Genomic DNA, 9,668 nt, shown 5'->3' with positions numbered 1-9,668 from the left:
CCAGCTAGCTAAGCAAGTTGCTGATAGAACTCCAGGCACTTTCCCTAGTAACACAGTTATAAATCCCAAGGACGATTGTATGTTTGTCACAACTAGAAGTGGCCAAGTGATGGCAGCTCCAAAATTGGCAAGGCATTATGTGATCTAGGGGCTAGCATTAATTTGATGCCCATTTCTGTTTGTAATTCCTTGGGGATCACCGAGTTGAAGCCTACTTTGGCATCTCTTCAACTTGCTGATAAGTCTGTAAGAAAGCCTAGTGGAATAATAGAAGATGTTCTTGTGAAGGTGGACAAGTTCATCTTCCCTGCTAATTTTGTGGTGCTGGACATGGAAGGGGGAGCTGAGATGCCTCTTTTGCTGGGTAGACCTTTCTTAGCTACATCTCGTGCCATGATTGACGTTGAGAATGGGAAGCTAGAGTTAAGGATGAATGATGAGTCCATTACCATCAATGTCTTTGATTCTATGAAATAATCTTCTGGCAAAGGCGATTGTTTTATACTCGAGCAAGTGGGGAAGGAAGAAAAATCTTCTAGTCGAGAGCTTGATGAAAAACTTGAGGCGCATAAGTTGTTCCTGCTAAGGAAAAAAGAATGTAGTGTTTGAAGTTCCTGAAAAAGCAGATGATTACAATGAAGATGGAACCTCAAAAGTGGAATTGAAGGATCTTCCTCAAACTCTAAAAGATGATGTCAAATAAGTGAGGACGCCTCAAAGGAGGCGTAATCCTACAAAAAGGAAGGCAATGAGAAAGGAAGTGGTGAAACTCTTTGATACGAGTTGGAAGAGACACCGGGAGCTGAAGTTTGACAAGAGACACCGAGACTCTATCTCTCAGAAAAACCAAAGCTTCAAAGAGTTCTTAACATGGCTTCATGGTTTGGAACAAATCTGGGAATGGTGGTTTCATACACCAAAGCATCCAGTACCACCGGATATTCCATTTGCTGAGTCATCCCACGCTGCTGAGGGGGATGACATGGATGATTGATATCTCCTTGCTGACGGAGATTTTGTATATTAGTTTATTTTTCTGTTTCGTATTTTTAGTTGTTTTGTGTTGGTATATCTCTTTCTGATGTTTTAATGTGTGCATTATAGTTTATCATATATGCCACTGTTTGTTCCATTGTGCAGGTTTTTCTTCCTTCTTGTGGTTTAATTATTGTTGGGAACAGCAATTCTCTAAATCTAGGAATGGTAGGCTTGCATCTTAGAACTGCTGCAATTCTTCTATCAGGGGAGATATTTTAACTCTTTTAATTTTCTTAGTTAATTTTGTTAGTTATTTTTGTGTGCTCTTTATCTTAAAAAAAATGATCTATTTTTCAAGCAATTCTCAGGTTTAAATGTGCTTATCTAGTTAATGTGCTTGACTGAATTCTTGGAAGCATGTTGTATGAACTTCTGGCATGATATTGTATGGGCATGAGGAGACTTCATGATTGCTCGTTTGTCTGAATTTTGTGATTGAATGATTAATGATGCCTGATGTTTCTTGTGGAAGTCTAGCTTGACATCATAGCTTGTGAGGTTTTATGCTTAAACACTTATTTTATTCTGAGAGACCTCACTGTGATAGCATTCTAGAACTTGCTCTGTTTCTCTGTTATGCATGCATTGGTTGATATGATAAAGGCATTTTGTTCTTGTTAGCTATTGGCCAAAAATAACCCACCTGTATGAATTTTTCCATTGCTAACCCCTTTGAGCCTGAGCCTTTTTGTTCATAATTCCTGCTAATTGCTTAGCCATATTCCTATTGTCTTACCTTAATTGAGATTGAATTACTGATGTGTTGAAAATAAAACAGAGAAATTGAGGTAAGCTCAACAGAGGTCAAGTAATTAAGGGAGGTAACATTTCGTCTGTGCCCTTAAAACAAAGGGAGAAAAAGAAAAAGAAAAAGCAAGAAAAAGAAAAAGGGTGAATGTAAAGAAAAGGTGGTTGATAGGAATTAATTCCCGAAATTCTGTGGAAATCTGAGTGGAGCAAAACCATTGAGTTGAATGTGTTAAAGTGAAATAATACCAGTTTTTCAATCTCATTGTTGTTTGAGCTATTGTCCATATAATCCTACCCATTAACCCGACCAAGTTACAATCTGTGAAGTCCTTTTGATCAATTGATGCATGTGTTTGATTCTTCATTTTTAAGAATTTTTTAGAATATGATCAAGCTTATGGTAATGTTATTGCTGTGATGGATTGAGTGATTGATACTCCCCCAAACACTTGAGTGTTGAGCGTTATATGTTTTGTCTTGGTGAGGGGTGTTCAAGCTAGATTCTGACATTTTTATGAGAATAGAAGGCATTGTTAGGAGTTCTTTGCATTAATTCAGTCATGCTTAGCATAGTGATCTCTTGATTGTCTGTGTGATATTGTGTTGGAATAATAGATTGTTTCCTAGATTGAGTCTTGTACATTGCAGGGGACAACAACGTTTAAATCTGGGAATGGTTTGATGTGCCTCTGGTAAGTGTAGTTTTCAGTGTTAAAATTGATAAGAATTGAGTCATAAAAGAGCAACTTAAATACATATTTGCTAATTATATTGATTCTTTCTTTTCAATAATATTTATCACCTATTGGTTGTGTTTTTATAGGAAAAAGAAGTGAAAATTATAAAAAGCCTGTTAAGGCAATTACACACGGGTGCAGCACTACAAGTTCCAACAACATGGCGCGGAATGGCGCCAACCGGCGCCGGTTTCGTGAAAGAGTTAAAAAGGTCCAGAAGCATGGCGCCACTTGGCGCCAAAATGGAGCCAAGTGGCGCCAAAATGATGACATTAGTGGCGCCAAAATTCCAAGCAAGGTAGCGCCCAAATGAAGCCAACTAGCGCCAACTTTGGAGGAAAAAAATGACAGAGTCATGGCGCCTAGTGGCGCCAAATTGGCGCCAACTGGCGCCAGTTTACGTGTAACCCGGTTCTGACTTTTTCAATTTAGACAGAGGCATGGCGCTAACTGGCGCCACACCGGCGCCAACTGGCGCCGGTTTGCGGGAAAATTATACCGTGATGTGCGAGGGCAATTTTAGAAAAATAGAAGAGACTTATAAATAGGATCCTCATGACAGAATTAGGTATTCAGACCTATTCTTCTGAAGAGAGACGACGGCGGTGCTCAGAGAGGATTCCTGGGATCAAGTTCTTCTTCTACCTTCTCTTTAATTTTATGCTTTCATTGAATATTGGATTTTTAGCCATGATTATGTTTGGCTAGTTTACTTTTTATTGTAGTTAGGGTCACGAACCCTATGTGAACCCTTGTTACGATGGATTGATTTATGGTTTTTCGTTTATATAATTATCTTTATCTTTACCTTGTGCGTATTTTATATCTTCTTTGTTAGACTTGATCAATCTAATAGTTGAGGATAGTTTGAGGGTTAGAACCCTAGATAGGAATATTGGGGTTTTCATCTTGAAAGGGGGTAAGATAACAATTACTATGCATGCTAGGAATAGATGTATATTCAATTGCAGATGCTTAAATTATTGAGTTCATTGCTTAATTCTAATGAGGGGTTACTAAGGGATTAGGATTCCAATTGAGGTTAAAGGGTTAAATTGCCAAGGGATTGAGATTTAACTAATTAATTCTAGATAATAATTTATCTGAGTAATTATATAATTGAATATTGTAAATCAATCCAGAGTAAGAAGTGGGGATCATATGGTGAGTGTGTCCTAGCTACAATGTTTTTCTCATTTTTACAAATCAAATCATTCTTGTTCTTATTTTTATTCTTCAATATAAAAACACAAAAACAAGTCTTTATTTTTAATTCTATTCAAATCGACATTATTTGTCACAAACAAAACCATTTGAACTCATCCATTCTTGAAAGGACTATTATTTGATATACGATCACAATCCCTGTGGAGACGATACTCTACTTACTATTATATTACTTGTGCGATCGGTATACTTGCCGGAGAGCATCAAGTTTTTGGCGCCGTTGCCGGGGATTGGCATTTCTTATATCAATTAATTTTTATTTTGAAGAGTGGATTTTATTTTTATTTTATTTTTATTTTTTTTTTAATATTTGAACAGTGCTACTAATCTCTTTTCTGAGTTGTATGCGAGGTAAAGAGCCAGAATTTGCACTTGATTTGGAGATAACCAAGACTGAAAAGAGATACAGAAAACTTGTTCGGCAGAAGCTTGCATTCGACAAGTTAGAAATTCTTTCTGAAGAAGCACACACCATGGCAGGGAACAATGAAGAGGACAATCCGCTCATGGATACTATCCTAACTCCTTTATTCAACAGGCCCAATTCGACCATTGTTCAGCCAAATGTTGCCAACAATTGGGAGCTCAAGTCCTCTCATATTCAATTGGTGGAGAGAGCTCAGTTTGGAGGAGAGGAGAATGAAGATCCTCACCGATTCGTTGACAGATTCTTGAGGATTTGTGACTCAACCAAACACCCTCAAGTGTCGAACGATGTGATCCGGTTGAGGCTGTTCCCTTTTGCTCTTAAGGGAAAGGCTCTTAGATGGTTAGAGAGGCAGCCTGCAGCAAGCATTGCAACCTGGGATGATTTATCACAGAAGTTCTTTGCTCAGTTCTTCTTAATGGAGAAGAACAACCAGATAGTGAATGATATCACCAATTTCACTCAATCTGAGGGTGAATCAATGTGTGAAGCATGGAACCGGTTCAAGGATTTGATGAGAAGGTGTCCTCAGTATAACCTGACTGCTGGTAACCAGGTTAGAATCTTCTTCAATAGTTGCAAACCTGAGGTTCAGATGGTGTTGAATGGTGCAGCAGGAGGCACTATTAAAACTCTGAGAGCAAACGAGACTCTTGAGCTGATTGAGAGGATGGCTGCCAACGAGAACCAAGTGTTGTCAACAAAGCCTAAGAGAGGTATCCTTCAACTGGAAGGTAATGATGCGGTGCTGGCTGAAAACAGTTTGTTATCTCAGCAGGTAGCAAACTTAACATCAAGGCTTGACAAGATGCAGCTTGCTAGTGTTCAGACTAAAGCTGCTACTGTTGTGTGTGAATATTGCCATGACAATCATGAGTCTAATGAATGTCCTTTGATTCCTTCTGATTCACCTCAACATGTACAAGTGAATGGCGTTTGGTATGATCAAAGACCTCCACCACAAAATACTCCAAGAAATCAGAATTTTCCTTCTGGAAGTAGCAATTTTCAGAGGAGAGGTCAAGGAGGTGGTCTTGATTATAGTTCTAACAATTACCTGCAGCCTCCACCAATCCCAAACAAAGAACCTTCTGATTTGGAGAGGTTAGTTGGACAAATGGCTCAACACTCTAATGCCTTCATGGAAGAGACTAGGGCCAATACTAAAAACATGAGTGCTTCTATCAAGAATTTGGAGAATCAAATTGGCCAGCTAGCTAAGCAAGTTGCTGATAGAACTCCAGGCACTTTCCCTAGTAACACAGTTATAAATCCCAAGGAAGATTGTATGTTTGTCACAATTAGAAGTGGCAAAGTGGTGGCAGCTCCAGAAAAGCCGAGCATAAATGTGGAAGCTGAGAAGAAGCTAGATACTGCAGGTGAGCCCGAAAAAGAAAAAGAAATTGAAAAACCTGCTGAAGTGGAGAAGCCAGTTGAAAAGAAGAAGTTTGAGTTGAGTCCTGAATATGTGAGAGCCATGGCACCCTATCCTGAAAGGTTCAAGAAGGATGCTCAGAAGAAACAGTATGCCAGGTTCCTTGATATATTCAAAAAGCTTCATATCAATCTTCCATTTGCTGAAGCCTTGGCTAATATGCCCAATTATGCCAAGTTTATGAAGGATATTTTGTCAAGAAGACACAAGATGCAGGAATGCCAAACGGTGACACTCACTGAGGAGTGTAGCGTTATCATTACGAAGAAGTTTCCTCCTAGGCGTCATGATCCAGGGAGCTTCAATATTCCTATTGAAATTGGGAACACCAAAATTGGCAGGGCATTATGTGATCTAGGGGCTAGCATTAATTTGATGCCCCTTTCTGTTTGTAATTCCTTGGGGATCATCGAGTTGAAGCCTACTTTGGCACCCTCTTCAACTTGCTGATAAGTCTGTAAGAAAGCCCAGTGGAATAATAGAAGATGTTCTTGTGAAGGTGGACAAGTTCATCTTCCCTGCTGATTTTGTGGTGCTGGACATGGAAGGGGGAGCTGAGATGCCTCTTTTGCTGGGTAGACCTTTCTTAGCTGCATCTCGTGCCTTGATTGACGTTGAGAATGGGAAGCTAGAGTTAAGGATGAATGATGAGTCCATTATCATCAATGTCTTTGATTCTATGAAACAATCTTCTGGCAAAGGTGATTGTTTTAGACTCGAGCAAGTGGGGAAGGAAGAAAAATCTTCTAGTCAAGTGCTTGATGAAAAACTTGAGGCGCATAAGATTGTTCCTGCTAAGGAAAAAAAGAATGTAGTGTTTGAAGTTCCTGAAAAAGCAGATGATTACAATGAAGATGGAACCTCAAAAGTGGAATTGAAGGATCTTCCTCAAACTCTAAAAGATGATGTCAAAGAAGTGAGGACGCCTCAAAGGAGGCGTAATCCTACAAAAAAAAAGGCAATGAGAAAGGAAGTGGTGAAACTCTTTGATACGAGAAATTGAGGTAAGCTCCACAGAGGTCAAGTAATTAAGGGAGGTAACATTTCGTCTGTGCCCTTAAAACAAAGGGAGAAAAAGAAAAAGAAAAAGCAAGAAAAAGAAAAAGGGCGAATGTAAAGAAAAGGTGGTTGATAGGAATTAATTCCCGAAATTCTGTGGAAATCTGAGTGGAGCAAAACCATTGACTTGAATGTGTTAAAGTGAAATAATACCAGTTTTTCAATCTCATTGTTGTTTGAGCTATTGTCCATATATTCCTACCCATTAACCCGGCCAAGTTACAATCTGTGAAGTCCTTTTGATCAATTGATGCATGTGTTTGATTCTTCATTTTTAAGAATTTTTGAGAATATGATCAAGCTTATGGTAATGTTATTGCTGTGATGGATTGAGTGATTGATACTCCCCCAAACACTTGAGTGTTGAGCGTTATATGTTTTGTCTTGGTGAGGGGTGTTCAAGCTAGATTCTGACATTTTTATGAGAATATAAGGCATTGTTAGGAGTTCTTTGCATTAATTCAGTCATGCTTAGCATAGTGATCTCTTGATTGTCTGTGTGATGTTGTGTTGGAATAATAGAATGTTTCCTGGATTGAGTCTTGTACATTGCTGGGGACAACAACGTTTAAATCTGGGAATGGTTTGATGTGCCTCTGGCAAGTGTAGTTTTCAGTGTTAAAATTGATAAGAATTGAGTCATACAAGAGCAACTTAAATATATATTTGCTAATTATATTGATTCTTTCTTTTCAATAATATTTCTCACCTATTGCTTGTGTTTTTACAGGAAACAAAGTGAAAATTGTACAAAGCCTGTTAACGCAATTACACACGGGTACAGCACTACAAGTTCCAGCAACATGGCGCGGAATGGCGCCACTATGGCGCCAACCGGCGCCGGTTTCGTGAAAGAATTAAAAAGGTCCAGAAGCATGGCGCCACTTGGCGCCAAAATGGAGCCAAGTGGCGCCAAAATGATGACATTGGTGGCGCCAAAATTCCAAGCAAGATAGCACCCAATTGAACCCATCTAGCGCCAACTTTGGAGGAAAAAAATGTCAGAGTCATGACGCCTAGTGGCGCCAAATTGACGCCAACTGGCGCCAATTTACGTGTAACCCAGTTCCGACTTTTTTAATTTAGACAGAGGCATGGCGCTAACTGGCGCCACACCGGCGCCAACTGGCGCCGGTTTGCAGGAAAATTATACCGTGCTGTGCGAGGGAAATTTTGGAAAAATAGAAGAGACTTATAAATTGGATCCTCATGACAGAATTAGGTATTCAGACCTATTCTTCTGAAGAGAGACGACGGCGGTGCTCAGAGAGGATTCCTGGGATCAAGTTCTTCTTCTACCTTCTCTTTAATTTTATGCTTTCATTGAATATTGGATTTTCAGCCATGATTATGTTTGACTAGTTCTTCTTCGAACCTTATGCGTATTTTATATTTTCTTTGTTAGACTTGATCAATCTAATAGTTGAGGATAGTTTGAGGGTTAGAACCTTAGATAGGAATATTGGGGTTTTCATCTTGAAAGGGGGTAAGATAACAATTACTATGCATGCTAGGAATAGATGTATATTCAATTACAGATGCTTAAATTATTGAGTTCATTGCTTAATTCTCATGATGGGTTACTAAGGGATTAGGATTCCAATTGAGGTTAAAGCGGTAAATTGCCAAGGGATTGGGATTTAACTAATTAATTCTAGATAATAATTTATCTGAGTAATTATATAATTGAATATTGTAAATCAATCTAGAGTAAGAAGTGGGGATGGTGAGTGTGTCCTAGCTACAATGTTTTTCTCATTTTTACAAATCAAATCATTCTTGTTCTTATTTTTATTCTTTAATATAAAAACACAAAAACAAGTCTTTACTTTTAATTCTATTCAAATCGACATTATTTGTCACAAACAAAACCATTTGAACTCATCCATTCTTGAAAGGACTATTATTTGATATACGATCACAATCCCTGTGGAGACGATACTCTACTTACTATTATATTACTTGTGTGATCGGTATACTTGCCGGAGAGCATCACCTACACAAGGCTAATAGATCAAGTCAGACCCGAAGTATTTCACACAGGCCTAGCCTATTTAAGCTAAAGCTTAGCCTAGTCCAGCTCATTACTTTTTCTAGGAAATCCCCAATGAAAAATACACATTATTCCATCTTTTCTATCGAATCGATAATAATTACTACCCCCATTCTACGAAATTGTACACCACAAATAAGAACTAATAAAGAGATCTTTTCAAAAAAAATTGTATTATATATAATACATAATAAAATTACATAATTGATCAAAACAAAAATTTAGTTCTTTTTACAAGCTTAATATGTTGATAAATGTGCGAACCTAGAAATTCATTTCGGACAATTGAATGTTTAAGCCTATTAGACATTCAATAATTAAAAAATTAACTAAAATAATATTATTTTATTATTCAAAATCATTAAAATAATAATTTTATTTATTTTATTTAAAAAATAATATAATATATTCCGACCTGTAGGCTTCTAGGCCCGACATGTAAAAGAAAGCCTATTACTTGCTTTCTAAAGGCTTTTTTAAAAGTACGAGTTTGTTATATTTAGGGGTGTTCACGGTCTGGATTGGATCGATTTTGAAAGCAAAAATCATTCGATCCAACCCCTTCGGTTTATTCATAAAATCATCCATTCGGTTTGGATTCTTTTTCAAATCTAATCTGATCCAATCCAATTTTATTCAGTTTGGCTTGGATCGATTGTCAGTTTTTTGAAAAGCCTAAGATTTGTATAATGATTATTGTGCAAATAACATATCTTTTGTATGTATCAACTTTGTAAAGTTTGTATTATCATTATTGTGCAATTTAGAAGCATTGTACAATAAAAAGTTGAATTACCATCTTTTACCTCCAACTAAAAATTTATAATATGGTTGCCTGAGATACAAAGTAACACAAATTTTCATCTTATAGAAGAGTTGTTGTACAACAATAACTCATGTAATAAAAATATATATACGAATCTTACAACAAAAGCATAACAT

General features: G+C 37.5%; 1 non-coding gene across 1 annotated transcript; it reads right to left on the bottom strand.

The window, feature by feature from the left end:
• Positions 1-4,613: 4,613 nt before the first annotated feature.
• On the bottom strand, positions 4,614-4,719 carry LOC133295368 (small nucleolar RNA R71). Its single transcript, XR_009749328.1, has one exon. It is a non-coding gene; the product is annotated as a small nucleolar RNA R71 (small nucleolar RNA).
• Between the last annotated feature and the right edge of the window lie 4,949 nt (positions 4,720-9,668).

This window comes from Gastrolobium bilobum, unplaced genomic scaffold, assembly GCF_033153095.1.
Source record: "Gastrolobium bilobum isolate Gb01-03AN ecotype WA unplaced genomic scaffold, APGP_CSIRO_Gbil_v1 utg73190, whole genome shotgun sequence".
NCBI lineage: Eukaryota > Viridiplantae > Streptophyta > Magnoliopsida > Fabales > Fabaceae > Gastrolobium > Gastrolobium bilobum.
The sequence above is the reverse complement of the archived record's forward strand: the minus strand, read 5'-3'. Positions and strand labels throughout refer to the sequence as shown.